The sequence below is a fragment of the Barbus barbus genome, assembly GCF_936440315.1.
Source record: "Barbus barbus genome assembly, chromosome: 16".
NCBI lineage: Eukaryota > Metazoa > Chordata > Actinopteri > Cypriniformes > Cyprinidae > Barbus > Barbus barbus.
The window spans coordinates 8,035,836-8,055,903 of NC_136744.1; positions in this window are offsets into that span (position 1 = coordinate 8,035,836).

Here is a 20,068-nt window from a genome sequence, read left to right on the forward strand (position 1 = left end):
TGAAACATTATTTCACACGTTTTAAAGCTTGACAGACTGCGGCAGACTTTTGGCTACACAGTAGCTACTTCCGTTGCTGTGGTTAAGTCGCTAGTTTCTGTTTTGTAAAGCAACCTTGGTCAGGGAAACTGGCAATTTTTATAAAAAAGTTTATGAAAGTTATGGGGAAATTTAATGATTATGAAATATGTTAAAGTTTTATTTATGCTGAATACTAAAACCAAAAAAAAGTATTTTTCAGCTTGTATTACAGTTTTTCTCAATTGCTAAAACACTAAAACCCATTGGCTGAGCAAAGTTCTCAGTTGCCTGACCTCATTTAGCTAATTGTGCAGTCTGTTGTCAATACCACCATTTAACATGGTAAAACACAATTTGCAGATCTCACTTAGACTTTTCTGCAAAACTCTAAACACATTCTCATTCTCAAAACACATTCTGCACTCTAATGCACATGTCATCCATACTGGTAAACACAAGTGGCAACAATCAAATACAAATAGAGAACACATGTCATTCATTGAACACAAGCACTCAAAATTGATGTAACCTGTTTCAAATGATGTGGCACAACCAATATAAGCCAGTTCAGAGAGCAAACAGGTTGTTGAAGGTGGGAAGGAGAAAGTCTGAGAATGGATAGAAGAAACAATGTGAGAGGACGAGTGCGTATGCGAGATGGGTGACGATGAGGACGAGGAGGAGGAGGAGGCTGCTGCTTCTTCCCCCGTTGCCTCAGGAGGGACAATGTTGCTTGTGATGTCAACGAAGTGCTCTGGCCTGACCCAGCCCAAAGACAAGAAGAAGCACATTGATCACATGTTTACTCTTTTGATTTTTGTCCCTTTTAGTATTGTATACTGTAGTACAGTACATTGTAGGCTGTATACAATGAACAAATTGTATGGCCCTGAACATTGTGCTTTGCATTTGTTAACAGTACAGACTGCTCAATAAATTTTGACTGGTTGCAGGGTCATCAAAAGACAATGACGGAAAAATATTGTTTTGAGATTAAACATGTACTTCTCCCAGAGAACTATGTTTTGAACAATGTGTTTTCTATTTTTTTTTTTTGGTGTATTGTTTACAGACTGCTTGATGGTGTATATCATTTTGATCACTTTGTTTATGATTTGAGAGCAGTGCTTGATTTTGAACACAGGTGAAACTGTTTTGAGGCGAAAGTTTCATTTTGCGAGAGGAGTCAGAGGTTTTGTAAATAGTGCTTGAAGATGAGGTTTTGTGTTTAATGGTTTCAGAAAATGGAGCAAGGTATCAGAAATTGTGTTTTAGCAATTGAGAAAAACTGTAAAGCCTACTTTTTGTGCTCATTGTCACAGATCAGCCAGGCTCTCTCACCACCCAATCACAGCGCACACCCTCACCTGAATTCTAATCACCCGCACCTGCATATCATTTAGACACTCATCTACTCTGCCATAAAAACACACACCTCACAGCACTTCAATGTCTGGTCTCATTTATTCGAAGTGGACTCCCTATGCTATCACAGCGACTTACCTGCTACTTACCACCGTCGTGTGCTTGCCTTCTGTGTCCTCTCCAGCGTCTGATCTCCAGTGTTACCAAGGTCGGTCTCCTCCAGTGATCCCGTGTCTGAAGTCATTGAATCCGCCGGTGTGAGGTGTGTGCGCCACTCATCGGTCCATGAATTCCTGTCAAGGCAAAACATAACATTACCTGCTCATCGCTCATTCAACCTATTGAAGTTCATACTCCCCTTCTCCCATCTGCTTTACTCAGCTGTTCAATAAACCCTTCTGTTGTTTGAAGTTATCCTCTGTGTGAGTCTGCTTCCGTTACACTCATATAGTAAAATGTGTAACTTTTTAACTAATGTCCTTATTACACAGATTCAAGATTCACGAGGAATGACTGTCTAGTTAAGCTGTTGAACAAAACGTGAGAATATCTTTAATCCTTAAAAAGGGTCATCGGATGCCCATTTTCCACAAGTTGATATGATTCTTTAGGGTAGGGTGATCATACGTGCCATTTTTCTCGGATGAGTCCTGGCCAGGATTTCTACGTTGGTTTGATTCAAATTACCTCGAGAGAGTTTTTAAAAACTTAAGGAACTGATGTCAGACACCGATTGGTCTGCACATGCAAACATCAATCCTGGCCAGGATGCGTCCGGGAAAAATGGCATGTAAAAAAAACTGTTATATTCACTTCTTCTGTAGATGAAGCTGGATCATGAATGATTCGTGCGAACATAGACGCATTTAGGCAGATCGGGGATCTGCGCATTCACTTCAAACGAAAGTAACGTTAATCCTCTGGGTCTTCAGCAAGGGATTTCCGACATCTGAGAAGTGTAACGACTTGGGAGTAAATGATGACTACTATATTCATCATTACATCCAACAACAAAACACCTCAGTCGCTTAATCGGAGACGATCTTGTCTTCCCCTGCACCGGAGTCGACACAATGGCGGACAGCTATCAGTTCACTCAGGGCGGGTCTAAGGTAAGACGGCCTTGTCAAGTATCGTGGGAGGGGTCTGTGCAGAACTACATCATTCTGACAGGAATCTCAGAACCGCCTGATTTGAGAAACGGGATTTTAAAATAGGGATTTAAAAAAACACTGGGTGGATTTTTATCATTATAGGATGGATGTGTACACACACTTTCAACGCACATTTATGTTCAAACAACTTGTAAAGTGAATTTTGCATCCGATGACCCCTTTAAAATGCTTTAAGTTATATGGGTCTATTACAATTTTACTTTAAGTCACATGAAAACCCTTGGGGAACGCATGGGTTAGGATTTTGGATTATCGCAAAAAATAAGCTCTGTGTTCAATCATAGTTCATGAAACTTACATGTTTTTTCCATCAAGATAATCTTCATAAAATAATATAGCTTTGGTGAATTTTGAAGCCTGAATAAAAGCACCAGAACTGAAAAGCTAAACTTAGGCTATTAACGAACTACAGCACCACAGTCGCTCGCCTTCAACGTCACCACCACCACGCTCCCAACAACTTATTCAAACGTATTTTTAACATGTTCAGTGAAACGTATTTACTCTACATATGAATTTTAATCCACGCTACATGAACCTTTTCATATAAACTGGAATAAATACAAAACTAAAGCAAAACTAAAATGAGACATTAGTAATAAATAGTATAGTGAATAAATGAAACAATCTTAACTAAAGGACATTTAAAGCACGTATTTCTGTACATTTTGAAATAAGGTGCATTAAAAGTCAATAAATCCTTGATTAATATGAATATTTTAATTTATAACGTATCCTCATTTAATCTTTTAAATAACAGCAGAGTGAGCGAGCTTTTGGATATGGTAAGATTAAACTTATTTTAGTGAACAAAGTACCACATTTTAGCTCTCATTTTGTTAGTGTGGTTACATAAAATATTATTTTATCCTTGCTTCTAGGAAATCCTCAATCTATATATGCTTCCTAACAGCTTCATATGGCTGTAAACATTTAATTTCAATGTGGCTTTAAGCACTATGCATCATTAAAGTTCCACTTTCACCAAGTAAAGGTGGCCAATGTGGTGTTTACATGTAATAATCTTAATATGAGTTTACCTTATGGTCCGAACCCAGAGTCTCTGTATCAGTAAGTGATAAAAGGAGCATCTTCCATCTGAAGACTTGTGTTGCATTTCAGGGCAAAAAAAACAAAAAACATTGTCAAACAACAATATAAAATGCGGGAAACTATTCATTGGTTATTCTAAAATTAATTGCATTACAAATTATACTACAACTGGAAAATACTGTAAATTGATAAACTGTTCAGCGTGATGACGTTGAATGTCTCCGACAGCGCCTGTAGTCCCATTTAGCAACTTGTTAGCAACAGTCTTTTTTAAGAAACGTAACAGCTTAAAACAAATCACGAGTGGGGTGTAACTGGTGTCTTTTATGTCGTAGAATAAAATGTGAAAGTATCTTGAGCTTGTGTGAACCACGGACCTTATTTAAGGGATTTAACCAAAATCCCATTAAAAAAAACCCACTGACTGTGGAACGATGGAACTGGAAGTGCTAAAATGCTTCCACCACTCTATTGTAGATGGGGGGGGGAGTGAATAACCAACACTCTCTCCACCCTCAATACCACGACTGAGGTGAGACCCTTAAGCAAGGCACCGAACCCCCAACTGCTCCCCGGGCGCCGCAGCATTAGCTGCCCACTGCTCCGGGTGTGTGTTCACTACTGTGTGTACACTTGGATGGGTTAAATACAGAGCACAAATTCTGAGTATGGGTCACCATACTTGGCCACACACCACTCCACTTTCACTTTCACTTTTATTTGTTAGCATTATATACCGTGCAAAACAAGCATACCTTTTTAGAAACAATTTGTGGTGTTTGACTCGCTGTTAAGGTGAGCTGGAAGGTTATATGTGTGTATATATATATATATATATATATATATATATATATATATATATATATATATATATATATATATAGGGGTGAATTAAGGGTGATTGGGACATAAGGTCAAATGGGACAATATAACTATACAGAATGTATTTTGAAAATAAAAACTTTTTTGCTGAGCCCTAGCTGGAAAACCACCAAATTAAAATGGCCCTCATTGGTGTAATATCATGTAGGTGGGCGGGGCAGGCATCAAACAGGAAGTTGACCGTGAAATTTACTTAAGCTTTTGCTAGTTTTCTTAATAAGGAGTGGCGGTGCGAAGATGGTGGGTTGAGCAGACGCGTTTTTCAAAGCTTGTGACAGTTGTTCCCAAAATTTAGTTTAAAGTGTGTAATTCCTACTACTTTACATCAAGATGTCCTCACAAAAACTGATTAAACCCACTAAACTAAAACTAGACCCCAAAGGCAAAGATTCCTCACCTAATATTGAAAAGAAAGATGAGGCAAAAAAATAGAGCATGACTATGCAACGGAGATTGTTGTGCAAAATAAAAGTGAACGTGGAAATGGTTCCCTTCCTTCAACGCCAAGCAAGGTTTCTGCAGGAATAAAGGCTTAACTAAACACTGACAGTGGAATCTCCAATGAAACTATTTTGGAGGCGATATTAAATCTGGAAAGAACGATGGATGAGAAGTTGGCAGATTTAAGTGAACAATCTAAGCAAAGCAGTGTCATGATTGCAAGCTTAACGAAGGCGTTTCAGTTCAACACGGAAGAGGTGAATGAGAGCAAAAAAAGAGTCAAGGACTTGGAGATACAAAATGATGATCTTCACAAGGAGAACCATGATCTTAAGGAGAGGGTTCGAGAACAGGAAAGATACAGAATGTGGCGGTGCCTCCATATAAAAGGTATAGAAGAGAAAAAAGACGAAGATATCAGATCACTTGTCATCCAAACCCTTGGTAAGATTGCACCTGATTTGGAGTCACAGCTGGAAGAAGCGGTTGACATTGTTCATCGGGGAAAAGGATGGACAGTAGAAGCAGGAATGTCGTCGTGCTGTTCATACAAAGACGGGTGAAGGAGGGAATCTGGCAACGAAGCAAAGGTTCTCCTGTTTGCAAAGCGGAAGGTATTTCGATTCATGGAGAGGCTTCCTCGAGAGGATTTGGAGAAAAGGCGAAAGTTTTGGCCACAAATTGAACAAGCTAGAAGGGCGGGCAAGAAGGCATTCTTTCGCAGTCCGTTTGGCTTCATTTTATTTCATATTCATGGCTTTAACAATGCAGCTCAAAATCAGAAATGAATAGAAGATGTTTCTAATGTGATAATGTTGTAGAAGAGGATTGGGATATGGTTCCAGATGAGTGGAAGGACAGATGGCCTCCCAGACTTAACAAACAGCGGCTTAATGTTACCATTGAATTTTTGAAGACAGAAAATAATTTGAATGAAATTTGGAGAGATTTAAATCCTGATACTGAATGTTTCTTCTGGTTTAAACCTAATGGTGAGAGCAAATCCAGAATTGACTATTGGCTGGTTAGTGATAATAATAATAACAAGTTCATATAGAAAGTAGTTATTTTAAATAGTAAAAATATTTGACAATATTACTGCTATAGAATCCTATTTCTTTACCCTCTTTAGGAGCCTTGCCGCCACATTCTGAACTGATTGTAATTGAGCCAAGGCTGCGGCAGTGATGCCCGCATACAACGAGTTACAAAAATCAAGCTGTGATAGAACAAATGTATGAATAACTATTTTGAAGTCTGCATTTGACAAAAAGTGTTTGGTTTTAGCTAAAAGGCGCAAATGATAAAAGCAAGCACGTACCACAGAATTTACTTGCTTTTCCATTTTTAAATGATCATCGATTGGTGTATAGCAATACACAAAGCACTATATAATTGCATCATTCATTAAACCGTTATCCTGCCTCAGAAGTCTGTCTGAAATCTGTTATGTCCATTATGCATCATGTCCTGGAAATAAATTATGAGACTTCTTGCCGAGACCTTGTGATATGTTGCAGAAGCCTTTCCAGTGAAAGTTAAATAATAATTAGATATTACACATAATTTGTTAATAAAGCATAAACTGTTGCACATTTTATTGGTGCAAAGATGAGTTTGTCTATTTTTGTACAGCATTTTTATTTTTATCACTTAATTAGAAGCACAATTGTGTCATCTGAGTCAACATTTAGAAGTTTATTAAAGCTCTGTAAAGTGTTGTATTTTTAATACACTGTAAGTGTGCCCCATTGGGTAACGGAAAGTTCTACACAGACTTGTGGTCTTCATGCCTACAGGAACACTGTGGTAAAATACAGGAAATATGTCATGTAAGTAGACAAGTTGAGAAGTGAAAAGACTACCATACAGTTGTTATGAAGATGAACCCAACTAGAAGAGAAAACGTGGCATTGTCAGACAATATGCAAGTCTTGTTTCCTTCCACAAACAGCAGTACTATTCCAACTACACTTGTGGGGCCCCCACAGCTTCCACAATCTCCCATGGAGAGCCGTCGAGGAGAGAAATCAGATCCGAGAACCATACTCGGCCCAGCCAGAACGGGGCTACTAGCAGCATCCGAACCCCGTCCCGGCGCACTCTTTCCAGAACTCTGGGGAGCAAAGCAATCGGGGGAAAGGCGTACAGACAAAGTCTCGGGCAAGTCTGTACCATGGCATCCAGCCCCAATGGAGCCGGATGAGTCAGAGATTACCAGAGGGGACATTGCGATGTCTCCCGAGTCACAAAGAGGTCCACCTGAGCCTGGCCAAACACTCTACAAATCTGCTTCACCACCTCAGTGTGAAGCATCCATTCCCCGGGCCTCGGCCCCTGCCTCGACAGGATCTTTTTTTGTGCCACTCGGCCACTGCACACACACACACACACACACACACACACACACACTTCAAAGTCCTACTGCAAGATTTGTTGATGAAAATATAAAAAAACACACAAAAAAAACCTTGGAACATGGAACATGCTACTTGTTATGTTTATTGTTTATTCTTACCTGTTTGGCACAATTTGGTTCCATTTTACTTTGAGTTATTGATTTTTCTTTTTGTTGTTGTTGTTAGAAATAAATAATTACTCGGTCTCCTACTTTGTCTTTCCTTTTAGCAGGCTCAGATTTGTCTATAAGCATATTTTGTCATCTTTAAAGGCCTTTTTTTTAATTCTATAGTTTTAACTTAAGAGGTTAAATTTGTTACAACAATAGTTTCTAGACTTCAGCCTATATTAAACCATTGAGTACTACGGCCATAGGGGCTATTGATATTTGTATATTTTTATACCATGATGTGTCACCAGATGTCACCAAACTCACCAAAATTTTAGGTTTTGGCTGTCTGAACTTTATGGAATGATTTTCTTTTACTGAAGTATAAGAAATATTAAATATAACATAAATATAAGGACATTTTACATTTAAAATACGGTACTTTTACAGGTAAATAAATAATAAAGCATCAAAAATCACAATATTATGTGCATAAATTGATAGTTTTTATTTTATCGAAGGCAGTGATATGACATTTATTGAGGAAAAAAGTTGGGATCACAGTTACATTTACATTTAATCATTTAGCCGAAGCTTTTATCCAAAGGGACTTACAAATGAGGACGGAAAAATTACTTCACTACTTGTGCAGTCACAATTCTATGGTACAATTTACTCAAACCAATTAATTTTATTTTTTGTATGACATTAAAATGCTTGTACATAAATATGCGTTAAGCAAAACAAATATGATTATTTCTTAGAACTTTTTAACTGCAGGCAGACATTATGGTACAGCACAAATATAGATTAGTAGTTCTGTAGAGAACAGTGCACTATTGCAGACTTACTGTATACACTGTAAAAAACTAATCGTAATTTTATGGAAAATAACTTATTTTTTTCAGGTTGTTCTATTTTGAATTGCAGTCAAAACTCTGTAAAATAATCTCTGAAATAATTGGCTGTTATTTTAAATATTATGACAATGGCAAATTACAGAAATTCACATTTTTATACAGAAAAACTACAATATTTTTATACAGTATGTTTTCTGTTTTCTTAAATTACAAACCCGATTCCAAAAAAGTTGGGACACTGTACAAATTGTGAATAAAAACAGAATGCAATGATGTGGAAGTTTCCAATTTCAATATTTTATTCAGAATACAACATAGATGACATATACAATGTTTAAACTCAGAAAATTTATAATTTTAAGGGAAAAATAAGTTTATTTTAAATTTCATGGCATCAACACATCTCAAAAAAGTTGGGACAAGGCCATGTTTACCACTGTGTGGCATCCCCTCTTCTTTTTATAACAGTCTGCAAACGTCTGGGGACTGAGGAGACAAGTTGCTCAAGTTTAGGAATAGGAATGTTGTCCCATTCTTGTCTAATACAGGCTTCTAGTTGCTCAACTGTCTTAGGTCTTCTTTGTCGCATCTTCCTCTTTATGATGCGCCAAATGTTTTCTATGGGTGAAAGATCTGGACTGCAGGCTGGCCATTTCAGTACCCGGATCCTCCTTCTACGCAGCCATGATGTAGTAATTGATGCAGTATGTGGTCTGGCATTGTCATGTTGGAAAATGCAAGGTCTTCCCTGAAAGAGACAACGTCTGGATGGGAGCATATGTTGTTCTAGAACTTTGATATACCTTTCAGCATTGATGGTGCCTTTCCAGATGTGTAAGCTGCCCATGCCACATGCACTCATGCAACCCCATACCATCAGAGATGCAGGCTTCTGAACTGAGCGCTGATAACAACTTGGGTTGTCCTTGACCTCTTTAGTCCGGATGACATGGCGTCCCAATTTTCCAAAAAGAACTTCAAATTTTGATTCGTCTGACCACAGAACAGTTTTTCACTTTGCCACAGTCCATTTTAAATAAGCCTTGGCCCAGAGAAAACGCCTGCGCTTCTGGATCATGTTTAGATATGGCTTCTTTTTTGACCTATAGAGTTTTAGCCGGCAACGGCGAATGGCACGGGGGATTGTGTTCACCGAAAATGTTTTCTGGAAGTATTCCTGAGCCCATGTTGTGATTTCCATTACAGTAGCATTCCTGTATGTGATGCAGTGCCGTCTAAGGGCCCGAAGATCACGGGCATCCAGTATGGTTTTCCGGCCTTGACCCTTACGCACAGAGATTGTTCTAGATTCTCTGAATCTTTGGATGATATTATGCACTGTAGATGATGATAACTTCAAACTCTTTGCAATTTTTCTCTGAGAAACTCCTTCCTGATATTGCTCCACTATTTTTCGCCACAGCATTGGGGGAATTGGTGATCCTCTTGCCATCTTGACTTCTGAGAGACACTGCCACTCTGAGAGGCTCTTTTTATACCCAATCATGTTGCCAATTGACCTAAGTTGCAAATTGGTCCTCCAGCTGTTCCTTATATGTACATTTAACTTTTCTGGCCTCTTATTGCTACCTGTCTCAACTTTTTTGGAATGTGTAGCTCTCATGAAATCCAAAATGAGCCAATATTTGGCATGACATTTCAAAATGTCTCACTTTCAACATTTGATATGTTATCTATATTCTATTGTGAATAAAATATAAGTTTATGAGATTTGTAAATTATTGCATTCCTTTTTTATTCGTAATTTGTACAGTGTCCCAACTTTTTTGGAATCGGGTTTGTACAAACAAATGTATGTAAATTACAAAAATAATCTGAATCAAAACAAAAACCATAAAATTAAAGTAAAATCTCCTTATTTAAACAAGCTGACAACACTGTTAATTAACAGGCATTTCCTAAATTATTACAATCAAACAACTTCGCTGTAAAATTAACTAATTAATTAATTAAATGTCACATGACTGGCAGCAACAGAACATGAAACCCTAACAGATCTCTCTAGACCTCAGCATCTTCATTTATTACAAACCAGTCTTATTTCTTTCATACAAAACTTCTTATTGAGAGTTAACAGAGATTTTGATGTTAATGTTTTATTGAAAATAATAAAGTTTGAAGTCACCATTGTGGAGATAAGCATTTGCTTTATTGACCCTTGACTTTATAATATCAGCTTTTCACTGGCTGCTATAACTGTTTCTAAAACACATTTGTTATAGCAAAAATTGTTAGAGAACAATCTGAACAGATAAACCTGGTTACTTATTGATGATGAGTTATTAAGTGAGTAAGTAAGTGAGTGAGTGAAGGGACATACTGCCAAGTATGGTGACCCATACTCGGAATTCGTGCTCTGCATTTAACCCATCCAAAGTGCACACAAACAGCAGTGAACACACACACGCAGTGAACACACACACACCGTGAACACACACCCGGAGCAGTGGGCAGCCATTTATGCTGCGGCGCCCGGGAAGCAGTTGGGGGTTCGGTGCCTTGCTCAAGGGCACCTCAGTCGTGGTATTGAGGGTGGAGAGAGTGCTGGACATTCACTCCCCCCACCTACAATCCCTGCCGGCCCGAGACTCGAACCCGCAACCTTTGGATTACGAGTCCGACTCTCTAACCATTAGGCCACAACTGCCCCTTATTCATCATATAGTTGCCTGATCACATCATGAGTATTGTCTCTGAATATGTTAGCTTTTAATGTTGCTTTTTTACAGCAGTTTTGTGATATTATGACTGTCAGGGATTTGTTTTTCTTTATATATTTATTTAGAAGATGTCTTGAATGGAGGCTTTTTGACTCACACAAACATCAAGAATCAGCACATGAATCTCAACAATGGTGACAATCAACATAAAGCTTGTTTTGTGATGATCAGAGCTGATCTGAATATTTTGTTGATTGTCACCATTGTTGAGGTTCATATGCAGATTCTTGTGACTCTACATGCTCCTGTCTAAATCAATTCTTCAAAATGACTGACAAACCTTCAAAATATAAAAGCAGGGCTACATTTCAAGCAGTAAAATGCTAAGACTATAACAAAATGAAGTTAATAAATTTAACATGCTCAGACATTAGTGTTAGTGATTCAGGCCACTATACGATGACAAGATCATCATCAGTACGTAAACAACTTCATCTGATCAGAATTTTTCTTGCAGGTTTTGCAGTAACAAATGTGCTTTAGAAACACAGTTACAGCAGCCGGAGAAAAATTATTAAGGGTCAGAAGCTCACCTACAGCAAACGCTTATCTCACACAACAGTGACTTCAAACTGTATAAATTTCAATAAAACATCAACATCTGAACCTCTGTTAAAAGAAGTTTTGTATGAAAGAAATAAAGTCAGACTGGTTTGTAATAAGTGAAGATGCCGAGATCCAGAGAGATCTGTTAGTGTTCAATGTTCTTTTGGGATTTAAAGGGTTTCTGCTGTCTGTTTTGTGGGCCACCATTGTGCTGAATAGTAGAGTGTGTGCTTCAGTCCAGGAGAAGACAAAGAAAGAAGCATTAATGTTATGCTGCATGCAGAGGTGGATGCATTGCATTTACTTGAGTATTTGATATATATTATATATATTGCTTATATTGTGACATAAGCAAAATAAATGTTTTCTGTAGGCCGGAAACCTCCTATTGGTAGTTGGTTTTGTGGCTTTATTATATACAGATACATTTAGGATAACACTTAACAATAAGGTTCAATAGTTAACTAGTGTAGTTAACATGAACTAAGAATGAACAATACTTCTGCAGCATTTATCTTAATGTTAATTGTGTTTGTTAATGCACTGTGAACTACCAATGAAAAACTGTATTTTCCTTAACTAACATTAAGAAAGCTGTAATAAATAGGTGTAATAAATTGTCCATTGTTCACTCATGTTAGTTAATATAATGAAATCTTATTGCATTGTGTTACCATATAAATTTATAGGCCTACAGATAGGCTACGTTTATTTGCATTTTTATATTATTTGTTTATTTGTTTTCATTTTACGTTATTTGGCCAAAATATCATATTATAAAATATTCAGCGCTTCACACAAGCTATTTGGCTGTGACTTGACAACAAAATGATATAAGACACTCTTCTTCTCTGCTCCTTATAACTAAAAGAACTTTAGCCTTTATAAATATAGTGTTTCTAGAGTAAAGAAAACGCTGTACTTATTCAATCAACAGTTCTTTATTTACCTTCAGACAGCAACCTTTAGTGTCCGTGGCGTAGCAGTTTGAGCTCGAGTTTCAGAAATGCTTTGGAAAATGTATTGGTTACGAACAACAACAACAAAAAAATGACTAACGGTTTGATATTATGTCATTCTGTTTGAATAACTTTTGTATTTTTTGTTTGTGGATAAAAAAATTACCTTAAGCATTTTATGATGATGATTATTATTAGGCCTATATTATTAATAATAATAATAATAATAATAAAATTAAACCGTTTGACATTTCTCTATTTCTTTTTAAGTAAAATCTAACTATCAAAAATGTTCATATTTCAATTTGGTGTTAAATCTCAAACTAAAGTCATTCAAATAAAGAAATATTACAAGGCCCGTTTATTCAAAATAACTGCTTTGATCTGATCTGACCTTAAACTAGACAGATTGGAGATTAATACTAATAAACATACTGCTACAATAAAAACCATTACCTTAAAATACATTTAAAGCAGTGCATTTAATGCAGTAACTTTAGTAGCATGCAGACACTTATGTCAGGACTGTGGTGACAGCAGCACAGGCAATTGCTTAGCTCACATAATGTAACCATGGCCTGATTTTTTTTTTTTTTTTTTCAGTCGACACCCATTGGCATAAATTAATTATTTGAAGGACCCCCTGAGATTTTAAGAAAATATTTCAGTAATTTAAAATGTGCTGGAATTAAAAAAAATATATAAGAATACTCACACACAGACTGAAATAATTTTAAAACCAAGTTTTATGTCGAAAAACAAAGGATTTTAAACAAATAGAAAATATTAGTTAATCTGATCTTGCTCAGAGTCACAGGTATATACAAACACAATGTGCTTAAGTAAACAAACTATTTTAATCTTTCATGTCTTAATCACTGTGCTGCAAAAAAATGTATGTAAACTCAGTGTTGCCATTACCTGGAAAACTTATAAATGTTTTGTTTCAGGAGTCTGTTTGTTCCTTCATATTCTGCATATTTGAACACTTTACAACATCTTAAAAACATACAGTCACTGTTTTAATGTGCTCAAATATGGAGGGTCCCCTTCAGGAACACGAGCTGCGTCGAAAACGCTAGGGGAACGCCTCCAGCGTGAACGCGCTCTGAATCACTTGTGTAATCTGTCCAATGGAAGGGCGAGACGTCACGGGCGGGTGACGTACTCAACCAGGAAGCATAAAAGCACGTGCGGCGGGGCCGGCATCTGCTTTTTGTCATTCAGAAACCGCTACTCTGTGCGTGTGTCTGTCGATCTGTGTTGTGAGTCTTATTTAGTGTTGTTTGTCCCTAAGCACAATCACTTGAAATAAACTCACAATGTGTGCAGGAAGCACTTGGGCGAGAGCAGATCGCATTACAGGCTGTATGTTCCTCCCTGCAAACGTTATATCACTGCTGGGGATACTATTGGAGTCAGAGTCGCACTCCCAGGCCAAAGGCTTCTAGCAGAAGCCGGATCTGCGGATCGTCATTCTTGCTGGATAGTCTTTGGCTAAAACGTCCTGCTGCCTATGACCCAGGACTTCTGAGGGCCGGCCCCTCTGGGGAAGAGCGGCGTACATCACGAGGAAACCGGAGCAACCGGCGTAAACCCAAAGGGAAGTCGTGGCCTAATGGTTAGAGAGCTGGACTTGTAATCCAAAGGTTGCGGGTTCGAGTCCCCGGCCGGCAGGGATTGTAGGTGGGGGGAGTGAATGTCCAGCGCTCTCTCCACCCTCAATACCACGACTGAGGTGCCCTTGAGCAAGGCACCGAACCCCCAACTGATCCCCGGGCGCCGCAGCATAAATGGCTGCCCACTGCTCCGGGTGTGTGTTCACGGTGTGTGTGTGTTCACTGCTGTGTGTGTGTTCACGGTGTGTGTGTGTTCACTGCTGTGTGTGTGTGTGTTCACTGCTGTGTGTGTGTTCACGGTGTGTGTGTGTGTTCACTGCTGTATGTGTGCACGATGGATGGGTTAAATGCAGAGCACGAATTCCGAGTATGGGTCACCATACTTGGCTGAATGTCACTTCACACAGGGAGAAAATACTGGCAACAAAAATAAACACATATTCCACATATAACACATTAAGTATCTTTTTAGTATCTTTAAGCTCTCCTGATTTTGCGCTCAGATAAGATGACAATGGTTGTAGAGCGCCTTCAGGTGACTGGGTTGAAAACCCTACGCTACCTACTGTGATTAATGAATAGTTTTTTTAATCATCCACCAAATTATTATCACATCTCTATCATCTCTTGTAAGTTAACAACAACACCACCTCGTAAATTAGTAAAACATTAAACTGAGTTAATGACTAAATAATGTATTTTAATATTAATAATGCATGAAATAAACATAATATGATAGGATAATATAAATAAGTTGATCCATTTAATAAGAGGCTTCATAATGAGGCTAGTTTCTGTGTTGTACAAATTAAGCACAGCCAGAGTTTTGCATTTAATGATGTGCATCTTAATTGAAATGTTTTTTTTCATTTAAAATAAAATAAAATATTATTGTGTGAGAGATTAATATTTTATTTTAACAACTTCTTGTTCTGAAACCGATATCTTGCACTAAAATTGTCTCAATGTAGATTTTAGTGAGGTTATAGGCTATATAGAAATACACTTCCAGTATATCATACAAATTGAACCAAATACTTTGAATTATATGTTTGTGATGCTTATCCACCAGAGGGGTGTAATGGGCCATTTAGCTATAAATCAAGGGCTGATTTGTAGACCCAGTCCATCCTGTGTAATAATAATCTATGTGTAAGTGTAAGTGAAGTGACATACTGCCAAGTATGGTGACCCATACTCGGAATTCGTGCTCTGCATTTAACCCATCCAACGTGCACACACACAGCAGTGAACACACACACACCGTGCACACACACAGCAGTGAACACACACACACACACACCGTGAACACACACAGCAGTGAACACACACACACTCCGTGAACACACACCCGGAGCAGTGGGAAGCCATTTATGCTGCGGTGCCCGGGGAGCAGTTGGGGGTTCGGTGCCTTGCTCAAGGGCACCTCAGTCGTGGTATTGAGGGTGGAGAGAGCGCTGGACATTCACTCCCCCACCTACAATCCCTGCCGGCCGGAGACTCGAACCCACAACCTTTGGATTACGAGTCCGACTCTCTAACCATTAGGCCACAACTTCCCCTTATCTAGTACAGTATTTGTGTATGAGGTAAAGGTTCTCTCAACACAAAACACTGACAACTGAATGCTGCTCTTTATTGTCCCAACCTTTATTTTACACCCAGAGGCAAGTTAAAGCCCAATGGGAGTAGTACACTTACTAGGAGAGAGAAACATAATCATAGGAATATATGGGTGTTGCCTATTATGCTGGTTTAGGATGTATCAGGTGCTGAGATGGGTCATTATGCTTTGTATCAGGAAGGACAAAGTGTTGTAACTTGGGCAGAAGAGTCCATAAAGAAGGGAAGTCACACACTTTCTGAATCCTGAGAAGGACCCACTCGCTCTCTGTACTAATGTCCACCCTATAGGACAACCAGCCGTCTGTGAGATATGCTGTAAGTACTGATTTAAATTGATCATTTTGTTTGTCAGGTTCCTTTAAAGTAAAAGTGGAAATTGTTGGCTTGTTTCTGTAAAAGTGTTAAGTGCTAAATCTGTCTAATAAGAGCTATAGATTATCGCTCATGATTTATTTTCAGATCACAAATACAGAATTGAGCAAATAACAGTTTACTCTAATCATACTATAATATTAGTTCCAGATTATACACATGAGCTATTATATTCTGAATGTGAATGTTCTGAATACTGAGAAAATTCTATTTGATATAATGATATGGACAGACTAGGAGGATTTTAGAAAAGACTTTATATTACATTTCATAACAATTGTCTAAAATTTCTTTTAATGGGAAATTTTAGTCGTAATACAATTCCAATCTGTAATGCTAAATATACCTTTTGGGTAATGATGTTCAGCCACGTTGTGATGTTGAGAAGGATGTTCTTTCGAGTAAATTCTTATTATGCTAGGGACATGTCTCGATGTAATTTGATTCTGATGCTCCACATGGATTACTGTACAGTAGATTCTATCAGACAAACAATGACTGAATTTGACCCACACGGAAGTAAAACTTTCATTATGTAACACAGTCAGAGATAGGGGATTATTGTCACCATTTTTCCTATTCAGGACATCTTCCATGTTGACTTCAGTTACCAAACTTGAGAAACTTTTTGTTTCACACTATTTTTTTACTCAATCATACTAGTCTTTATTTGAAATAGAACATTACACATATAATCACGTCAATGAATCAATGCAACTTCAGAGAGCTATGATAATGAGAAATTCTATCATCTTGAAATTTACTTTGCGGATATTAGAGATGACAAAATGGTAGTACAAATGACTTCTTCAAGAGCAGTAGGATGTCTTAGGTTTCTAACAAAGTTATTTTTCTGTGGAATGAGCATGTCCATCCCTTTTTACGTCCACAAATTGAAGCTTAGAAAAAAGTCATCACAATCTCTCTGTGAACTGGTTCATCTTGATAGATGTAACTCTATAGATTTAAAGATATACACGCATATAAGTAACCGCTAGGAATTCACCTAATTGCTCACACCAAGACGTGTTCTTCCTATTTAGGGAGTCATAATAAAAAAGTGGTGCCATTTTAATGACATGTTAAAAAACATAATTGAAAAGAAATTATATCTTCACATTGAACTCTGAGGTGGCTCTGGGTTGCCTCCAAATTCTGCTGCAGTTTATCAAAAAAGGCTGCTAAAACATGTTTCCATTGACACACTATTTCCTGTAGCGTCAGAGCAGAAGTAAAAAGAATTGAAGCTTTGATGTGAAAATAATTAAATTCAACAAAACAGGCTGAAGTTTCTGTTCTTTTAGTCATTTTCTTTTAGTGAAGCCCAGAAAACTGCTAAATTAAACAATCATCATGGACACAATTCAAATTTGCAGTATGTTGCTTTTGCAACAAATCAATGCAAATCAAATGTGAGCAAATCAATGACTCAACTGGTCACCTGCCACAGCCTAATGTCATTAACTTAACAGGGAGTAGAGTCAGTGCAACTGCTAAAGCTCCAGAAGTACATAAGGCCTACACAGAAAATCAACTACTGAAACACCAGCTTTAGTGTCGATTTTTGTTCTTTTTTTGTGACTTCATATTTTGTTGACTTTCTCTTACAGGAGTCTGCTGCTGTATCTGTTTTGCCTGTGTTTTATGCTCAGGCACACATCTGCAGGTGAGTAGCATGGTCAAGATCAGAGTCCTCTACTTTTGATCAACTCACAGTTACAGAATACAGTCACTTATTGCCAGATTTACCCAACTCTTATCCATTCTGTCTACACAGTTGCGGATCTTAGTGACTGTGCAGCTGCAGGGCACATATGTCATGCCAACGCAGATTGCTTCAAAACACGTGATGATAAGTTTGTCTGCATGTGCCAAATGGGGTACAGGGGTTCTGGAGTGCAATGCCAGGACATCGATGAGTGTACAACTGGTCTACACAGCTGCCATGCAAAAGCAGTCTGCAGTAACACTCTGGGCAGTTACACCTGTTCATGCCAAAATGGTTATTTTGGTGATGGTTTCCAATGCCAAGATGTCAATGAGTGTCAAACTAATAATGGTGGATGCCATGTTAATGCGCTTTGCACCAACAGAGACGGAGGAAGAGACTGCAGTTGCAAGTCTGGTTTCACTGGAAATGGATTTCAGTGCAATGATGATAATGAGTGCACAAGACCGGGAACCTGCCACTGGAATGCCACTTGCACCAACAACCCTGGGTCCTATGTGTGCACATGCAACGCTGGTTACAAAGGCAATGGAAATTATCTCTGCCTAGACATTGATGAGTGCTCAGAGACTCCTGGTGTGTGTTCTGCTTTCTTTGGGTACAAAGGTTGCAAGAACCTGCCAGGATCCTACACCTGCCTCTGCAACAATGGCTACCAAAGCAACGGACAGACATGTGAGGACATCAATGAATGTGACATCAACTTCTGCAGCCCATTTGCTGAATGTACAAACTTGCCAGGCTCATTTCGTTGTACTTGTCCCGATGGATTTGTGGGGAATGGCTTGGCGTGCGTAGACATTAATGAATGTGAAAGAAAGAACAGCTGTGACCCCAACGCAATATGTACCAATTTGCTAGGAAGCTATCAATGCTCTTGTCGCCCAGGGTTCCTGGGCACAGGTTCAAAGTGTACTGACATTAACGAATGTGCCAGAAATAACATTTGCCCAGCAAACGCTGCATGTGTCAACACGCCAGGTTCATTCTTCTGTGACTGTGGTCCAGGCTACAGCTTTAATCAAACCCAGTGTATGGATGTAGATGAATGTGCCACAGGACATTGCAGTGCTTACGCCTCTTGTGAAAACTTACCTGGTTCATTCATCTGCGCATGTGTATCTGGTTTCGAAGGTGATGGGTTAATATGCCAGGATGTGGATGAGTGTGCCACAGGAAAGCGGTGCCATGTTAATGCACACTGTATTAATGTACCAGGGAAATACAACTGCAGTTGTATGGTGGGATACACAGGGAATGGTGTATCGCAGTGCACAGATGTGGACGAGTGTCTTGTTGATAATGGTGGCTGCAGAAACAGAGCAACATGTGTCAACAGTAAGGGGTCTTTCTCTTGCGTTTGCCCCCCAGGCTTTCAGCTAGTCAATCGCACCACCTGCCAGGACGTAGATGAATGCCAGCAACCTGAAAAGGCTTGTGGCATCAATGAGCAGTGCTCAAACATGGAAGGGTCATATTCATGCCAGTGTAAAACAGGCTTCAGTCGAATCACTGACAAATTAGACTGCTCTGATATCGATGAATGTGAACAGCAGAAAACTTGTCACCAGAATGCCACATGCTTGAATTTAGCAGGCTCCTTTTCATGCACCTGCAATCATGGCTTCTCAGGAAATGGAATTGCATGTGAGGATATAAATGAATGTTCGATGTTGGGTATGTGCCATGTACATGCCAACTGCTACAATTATCCTGGTGACTTCCTCTGCATATGTCAGCAGGGCTTTATAGGAGATGGTTCTACCTGTACAGATGTGGATGAATGTGCCCTTTCAAAAAATACTTGCCCAGACATCTCTGTATGTGTCAATTCCCCTGGAGCATATGTCTGTTCTTGTCGGAATGGCACAGTAGCATACAACAACACTTGTGTTCTCCCTAGTGGTGAATGTGATCCTGCCTGCCATCCACACGGACTGTGTCATCCTTCATCTTCAGAGTATCAGTGTGTGTGTGATGTGGGATTCAAAGGGGATGGATTCACTTGCTCAGACATCGATGAATGTGAAGAGAATGTGTGCCCAAAGAAAGAGACACAATGTGTCAATAACCCAGGATCCTTTGATTGCATTTGCAAAGTGGGTTACACTCTTAGCAGAAAAGAATGCATAGGTATGTGCAATAAACTTGCATTTTATAAAACACATTT